At 40.8% G+C, this 7,876-nt stretch overlaps 1 long non-coding RNA gene across 2 annotated transcripts; it reads left to right on the top strand.

Moving 5' to 3' along the window:
- The first annotated feature begins 4,640 nt into the window (after positions 1 to 4,640).
- LOC309380264 lies at positions 4,641 to 7,423 on the top strand. Of its 2 annotated transcripts, none has more exons than XR_014172784.1 (3): positions 4,641 to 4,721; positions 6,189 to 6,472; positions 6,735 to 7,423. It is a non-coding gene; the product is annotated as an uncharacterized lncRNA (long non-coding RNA). The 2 variants fall into 2 exon arrangements; XR_014172785.1 differs by having other exon boundaries at positions 4,668 to 4,721; positions 6,235 to 6,472.
- The last annotated feature ends 453 nt before the right edge of the window (positions 7,424 to 7,876 follow it).

The following is a 7,876-nucleotide window of genomic DNA, read 5'->3' as shown; positions in this document are numbered from 1 at the left end:
TAATTGTGGCATTGCTCAACAACGGAAACAGCAGGGTTCATCAGCTTTTGTATGTGGGTAAGTTCTAATGAGTTTTCTGAAACTAGATTCAGAGGCAAAAGCCTGGCCAAGTTATGTAAATGAGACTTTGAGTAGACAGTTTAATGCCAGCCAGCTTTCATTGCAGCAAAGTTCAAACCAAAATTCAATTACACTTCTGAGGCTTGGGAAGAAGCCATAGCTCCATGGTAGAGTGCATTATTTGCATATATAAGGACCTAGTCCTTGACATCTCCATCAGATGGATCTAGGCAGGACTTCTTGGAAAGCTACTGCTAATTGGTGCAGCCACCACTGGGTTAAAACCTAAATGGACAAATGGCGTGACTCAGTAGAAGACCTTTTTTATTTCATGACTCAGAAGTCAGTAAATTAAATGTGCATGGGTTTCCTGGTAATAGTAACAGCAAGTGAATTTGGAGCCATTCCATATCCTGTGTAATTGACGCTTTGCATTAAACATGCATGGAAATATATTAGTGGCTTCAGTGAAAGACATGAGATAGGTATGTTGCTACATCAATGGTGGGAAGATGATGCAGTAATGGTGAGTTGTGGAATTTCTGGTATGTTTTTTTAAAGAGTTATATGCATGTAGGTCTCTTTGTTGGATAGACTTGGGGAACTGTGGAAGCTAATTTGACACCTAGCTTGGGATTGGCTTGTATTTTTCTTTTATGAATGTTGCTCTTTGATTTCTTTAGTCATCTGAGGCCAGACTTATGGGTCATTCCTTTTAAGAAATGGCATGACTAGAATGATCATTTACATGACACAATACAACCTTGGTAGTAGTTGTGGACTTCAAAATGAGAATTTGGATAGATGATCAGCGACATCATCACTGGATCACTATAAGGAAATAATTATTCTCATCTGCCAACCTGATGCCCTCTAGATATTTTTGGGCGACCCCAACCAGCATGGCTAATGGTCAAGGGTGATGGAAGGTGAGGCCCAAATCATCTCAAGGGCACCAGGTTGGTGATGTTTGCTGTACCTGATTAGTTATATAGGTCACTACCTGACTGTGCAAAGCGGAAGTATGAATTCATTATGGATCTTTCTATCCAACTGTAGTCTGAACATTTTGGGCCCATGTGATAAAGTTGCAACCTTTCCTTTTTTGAATAGGTGTTTACTGAGTTTTAGAAAGTAACATACGAAAAAGACAAACGATAAAGAAACAAAGAACGACAACTGTGTGGAGCACATTATTGCAGCTAGAATAAAATAAGCAGAAGGTTCAGTACACTCTTGCACACACACTAATAAAATAGATTCCTTGAAGGGATGTTTTGGAAGTAAGTCACATGTTGATAAGGTAGCCTTGTCACACAGATGAATGTGTTATTGGGGGCCGATGTAGTGTGCTGCTTTTATTTATAAATATATAAACAGAGAGCATACAAAATCAAAATGGACTTAATCCCTCTTAGAACCCTTCTATGATGGGAGGGATGCTCAGACGAGGCGATGTCCCACTGTACATTAAAAGTGCTAGGTTGTATTCTCCATTTATTTCCCAAGTTTATGAAATATTTCAGATAACTCCATTCATGTTGCAGATTGAAGGCTGATTTCATGTAGTCACTGTTCACATTTCATATTCCCAGAATTCAAAAAGTATTAAAATTGGCTTCTGATTTTTCTTTCCCTTTTCTTGTTTCACTACCCAGTTCCAAGACTTCCCTGCTATATTCTGCTGCCACCCCCTCCTTTGATTAATCTATTTCCCATAGATAACTGTACTACATTTTCTTGCCAACTTGGTTGGTTTTCTTTTCTTTTCTTGGCATTTTGTGCCCCTCACCACCTATTGGGGAATCTCCTTAGCTTCTTCACAGTTTCATCTTCTGTTTCTAAAGGTGAGGATAAAAATCGACAAGGTTTCCTGTGTTCCCTGATAACGCTGGTATAAATGAATCCGAATTTATTCTCATTGTGGTCAGAACAGTTATTGCAAGGTGAATGACCTGTGTGTCTGGAGTCCTGGTCTCATTAAAACACAGATTATTCTCCTCCCCCTTCCAAAAGGCAGGGAAAGGTTGGCAAGTGAGGGGGGAGGCGATCAGTGGATTGCATTTATATACCGCCTTTCTGCCAAACCTCCCAAGATAGTTTGCAATTTGAATACTGCAAAGGTATTTTTAGGTCTCCTTTAGGAGCTGATAGCACAAACTTCCTGGCCTGGGCTTTCTCACAACACCTGCCATTGTTGAAGACTGATCCGGACAAAGTTCTGGTTTGGCTTGAAATAGATCGGTGCTCCCCTCCATATAATTGCCCATCCCTAGTGACAGGCTGTGTATGGCTTGGAAGATCATAGGTTGTGCAGGCCTGCCTGCTGTTGGAGATGATTTTGCATGGATTTAAACTAGTTGGCAAACTAGTTTGGCTGTACAAACATCCCTGTCTGATGGTTAAAGGTTAAGATGTTTGAGGCTGCATGTCTGAAGCAAGGGTCTTGTTGCCTATCATTGCAAAGAATTGAGGAATCTCAGAAGCTTGGGACAAAATTCTGGGACCATTTAAAGTCATTATAGGGTCCTTAAAAAAACCACCAATAACAAGAATATTGACGTCAATAAAATACTTGAGCTATGTGAACTAATCCTCAGGAGAGCAAAAATGTCATATGAATGGAGCTGATTAGAAAAGGGGAAAAATGTTAAGGACTAATTGTCTTGCTATGTCAAATAGCTGACCTTTGAAAGGGGCACCCAAAATATAATTGAGAAATATTTGATGGATGAAAGCTTGTTCTCTTTGGCTTTTGCTATTAATCAGATTTCTCGTACAAAAAGCAAGATTTACTTGCCTATGATGAAATGCAGCTTTGCTGATCACTATTTTCATCTTAAAATAGTCTCTGGTTTAGGTCAAACTGTGCTGGGCATTTTGACATTTCCACAATATTTAATTAACTAGAGTGGACAGAGTACTTAAAGAGAGGAGGCAAACAAGGTAAGTGGTGTAAACAAATTAAATGGTAGTTTATTGTATTCTTTTAGTAGTCTCTGTTTGTTTATTAAAGGCTGATTGCTACAGATGAGTTTTCTGAGCAAGACCTGTTTGTTCTTCAATGACCTTTAGGCCATCAAAACGTTGAGGCCTTTTGCCCAAGCTGACTTTGCATGACAGTAAATCTAGCCCTGGCTTCATCCTTCTTCATACATTACAAGCTGTGGATTCGTCTCGTTGTGAAGGTGTCTTGAGCATGTGATTCAGGCAGTGTAAAAGAATAAGAAAGGAAGAGTTATTTTACATCACACCAATGTGTTAGCTATTGACATTTTATTTTCCCACATGGTTATGAAAAGCGCAAGTTCAAATTTCTCAGTCCCCATTGCCCATCTGCCCTTCATGCTGATGGACCTCTGACAGAAACCTTGCAACCGTGCCAAAATGCTGAGCTATTTAAAAGCTTGCTAGGTTAACAACAACCCTAACATTCCTTTTCTCTGTGCACATGGCATGTTGATTTGAGAAAAATGAAGCTTAAAAGCAGTCTTTGGTGCCTGATTATGTACTGAGGCCTTGCAAAAGAAGGCCATCAACCTCTTCCAGCAGAGCTGGATCCGACCAGGGTTGGTGAGACCTGGCCTCAAACCCTTCTGCTGTCATGAAACTGGTTGACCTGCAGCCAGGTGCTGTCTGTTAGTACAGTGGTACCTTGGGTTACATACGCTTCAGGTTACAAACGCTTAAGGTTACAGACTCCACTAACCCAGAAATAGTACCTCGGGTTAAGAACAGTTTCAGGTTAAGCACGGACTTCCAGAACGAATTAAGTTCTTAACCCGAGGTACCACTGTATTAGTATTAGTAAGTGCTTTTTTCAGCTGGAGAGAGCAGTTCCGTCACCTTTCAGATGGGCACCATTACAGGCCAGTGCTTTCCCTACCTGCTCCTTGCCTTTACGTACTTATGAGAAGCCCAAAATGAACATTTCAAGTCAAAACAGAAGCTGGCCAGCATGTAGAAGTCTACACTTTCTTTAGATCTATGACTCCAACTAGCTCCTAGTCATGATTGGTCAAGCTATGGGATGGGGCCAATTCTTATTTCCTTTTCTTCATTCTGAAACAGCGTCAGCTTGGATTCTGAAGTTCTCCAGCACTTCAAGGTTTGCTTAGCAAGGTTGTAGTGCAGTATGGCGAATGTCACAGCATCCCCATTATTTACCTGACAGGGTTGTTGTATAGAGCTATAAAATGAAGAGATAAAATGAAGACTACCCTAACTGGTCTATACTGTCTGCAGAATTTCTATGTATATGATGTTCCACATTTGTAACATGTGTCCCCCAACTCCTCTGCCAAGAAAAGCCAGGAGAAGTGTTGTTCAAAATCTGAGGGAGTAAGAAAGGTAATAGACTGTGTTTGGGGAATCTGGAACACCTTGCCTGGGAAAGAGCTCCCTAATAATATCCCTTTCTCTTAGGAATTGCAATGGAGAAAACACAAATAAGTGTGTTTGTGGCAGCTGCCATCAAAGAACTGAATCCCTTTCACACCTATTTGCATCTTTATAATGCCCACCAACTGACATGTAGCTCCTAAGCTCATTCAAACTGTTACCTAGCAACCAAGAGACCTCAGTACTGAAGGCTGAAAAACTCATGTTTGGAGGGGCCGTGCGTAAGGGCCAGTGATTGCCATGTGTGAGGCTTGAGAGAAGTATCATAAGCCTGGCTTCTGTCTAAATCCGAGGCCCCTCTTCTTCCAGAAGTCTTATATAAATAGACAGGACAGGTTGAGTTAAATCAGTTTATCCAAATGTATACAATAGGTTCAGCGCATCTGATATTTATTTTATCACTTCAGCACTCTGATTATGGTGGTTACAGAATGAGAAGAGGCAGCAGGTCCTTATGGGTTGAGAGTCTGAGATGCTCATAGGCTGATACTCACAGGAAAGATAGTAATGGAGAAGAACTGTGGGACTTGACTGAGAGGGGGTGGCTGTGCTCAGAAGGGATGAGGAGGAGCATTGGGCAGAAGCTTGGAGAAGGTTGTCCAGCGGAACATAAGAAGAACCCTACAGAACCACAAAACACAGCATCTTGTTTCCCCTGATGGTCAATCACCTGTCCCTTGAAAGTCCATAAGCAGGACATGGGGGCAGTGGACTCATCCTGATCTCTGAGCCTGCAGATAGCTACCATTCATGGAGGATAAAACCATTAAGGACATTAAGTCATGATGGCTATATTTCCTCCATTATCAGAGGCAATATGCCTTTGAATGCCAGTTGCAGAGGAGAAAGTTGCTGTACTCATGTCCTACCTTTGGGCTTCATATGGTCTGATCCAGCAAGTATAGCCATCTTATAGCCATCATGATCAGTAGCCTATGGCTATTTCCAGATGGGTGGCTCCTAGCAGCACTATTCAAATAGTGACCCTACAAGAAGAATTTCACTTGACTCTCCACACCATTGGGAACATTCCACTTTTTCTATGTGTGTGCCCCACTACGTTCCATCCACACCAGTGGGTTTGACATAACTGGTGTAGGTAGAGCCATTTGAAGCTTACCACCTATTCACTCTGAGAATATTACCTTGCGGTGGGCACCGTATTATAGCCATTTTTTTGTTTTGTTTAATATCGCTCTTTTAAGCATCACAAAAACATCATTGCTTTTATTGTTGTTTTTCAATGAAGGTGAGATAGAACACTATAACACCATATGACTATAATGTTATTTAATACAACAACAACCTTTATTGTCACTGCCATTTTAGCCACAATGGTTAATGGTGTTTTGATTTGCTGGAAGCTGCCCAGAGTGCTTGGGTCAACCCAGTCAGGTGGATGGCATCTAAATAAATTGTAGTTGTTGTTTTTAATATACCGCCCTTCATCATAAGATCCCTTCCCACAGACACATTTAAAAGCTTGCAGAATATTTAATCAGTCAAAGACCTGTTTGAAGAGGCATGTTATCTAGCCTGGCACCTAAAAATATAATAAATATTATTGTGGAGGTAATCGTGGAGGACTTTTAAAATTTTCTTTAAAAACAAAACACTATAATTTTATTGATTTTTATCTTTTATTAAAAGAAGACATTTATATATATTATTTTAGCACTGGTCTGAAGGTGCAGAAAATATATCAAATGCCTGCTAAACTCTTACAGAAAGATGAAAGGGTGTGGTGATAGTGCTACTCTTCTGTTCTTCTAGGCTGGACTTTCTGTGACCTGAATAAATGTGGAAGAACCACAGGGAAAGGACGCCCCGCAAGATAGTGAATGAAGCATTGCAATTCACAGTAAATTCCTAACTGGTTGTACTAACAGAAGCCAGGACAAGGATTTCCACTAGTGCAATAGAACTTCCCTCCTACTTCCTCCAGTGCCGTCCTCAAATCTGCTCTGGAAGGTGGGGGAAACACCCAAAACAACACACAGGAAGATGAGAGGTGAGATTGCTCCATAGGGTACTGACAGATCCATCTTTTTAGTGCTATTTTGAATATAACCTCTAGCATGGAAGTAGCTATTGACAGCTGTGTCTTCCAAGGATATCTGTGCCTTCCAGACACAACAACAGGGAGGAAAACCTCATGTACTGCGTAATCTCACTTCCTTTTTTGGTTTCTCCCAGTTCATGATGACACCCTACAAAGACGCACATGCCAACATATTTCAGACATAATTATCCTTTATCTACTTACATTCCAGACAATTGCTCATCATCGGACCAATTCAGTGTTGGCTTTCCAGCAGAATGCACAAAGAAATAGCGTGGCTAACTTCAGCATGGAATTTTAGCAGGTTTAATAATCATTATTAATGTCATAACTTCTTTCTTAAATGAAGCTGGTGTTCTTTAGTTGTTGTAGTAGCAGTTGCTGAGACATTATTCAAAATGAAGCGAGTTAATGTACTTATGTAGCTGAAGTTGCAGAATGCTGATGAGTAATAGCACTGAGATGGGAGAGAAATTCCACTCTTATCATTGTTCCAAAATACACACTTGGTGGAACTTGCAGATCCTATGATTATACTCCCTTCTGCTAGTCTCTTTGTTTTATTCGTATTGGGTTGATCTATGGATCCATGAAAAGCTGGTTTCTGAAGGGTCAGGGAACACTCCAGAACAAGATTTAACATGGTACCAAGGGTGGCAGTTGAAAAGAAACAATGAATGGAAGTGCATTTTACTTGGATATAGGGCTCTGTGGGTCTCAGCCCTGGAATTATTCTGTTTATTATGGAAAAGTTGTTTGTGGGCACTGGAGAACTAGAAGAAAATTGAAACCTCTAATGTCCACAAGAAGTAGTGCTATGCAATGGAATTAAATGTGTTTTGAGTTGAACTTTACATAATTGTGATGCTTTCAAAACAACAATAAAGGCTGTGCGTTTCATTCATAGACTCTTTACCAATTAGTCATAACACCAAACACATAAATGCACCAAAATAATATAACCAGTTCATAAATAATTTAAATGGTTTTTAACATGAAATTACATGAAATTCTGGATTGTATTCAATGTTGCTAAGGTGAATGTTCTGTAAACACAAGGATTTCTCTTTGCGTGGACAGGCGGAATCCCCCAAACCCTGGGCGGCCCCCGTGTGGAATAACGACTCAAGACAATGTGCTATGGGATTAAAACTGGCCACAACTTTATTATGTTTCAGATGTGGGTAAATCCTGGCTCAGGCATTGGGTGTTTATCCTTCCCAGTCCCCCACCGGGGATCTGGGGAACATCAGGGTTATCCAGAGTGTGTCTGGGGGATGGGCTGGCTCTGGAGAACATATGTTCAAGCAGAGAGAGCCCGCCCCTGTTACGCAGCCATTGCAGTGGAGAGCA

This window comes from Podarcis melisellensis, assembly GCF_964234715.1.
Source record: "Podarcis melisellensis genome assembly, chromosome: 11".
NCBI lineage: Eukaryota > Metazoa > Chordata > Lepidosauria > Squamata > Lacertidae > Podarcis > Podarcis melisellensis.
The sequence above is the reverse complement of the archived record's forward strand: the minus strand, read 5'-3'. Positions and strand labels throughout refer to the sequence as shown.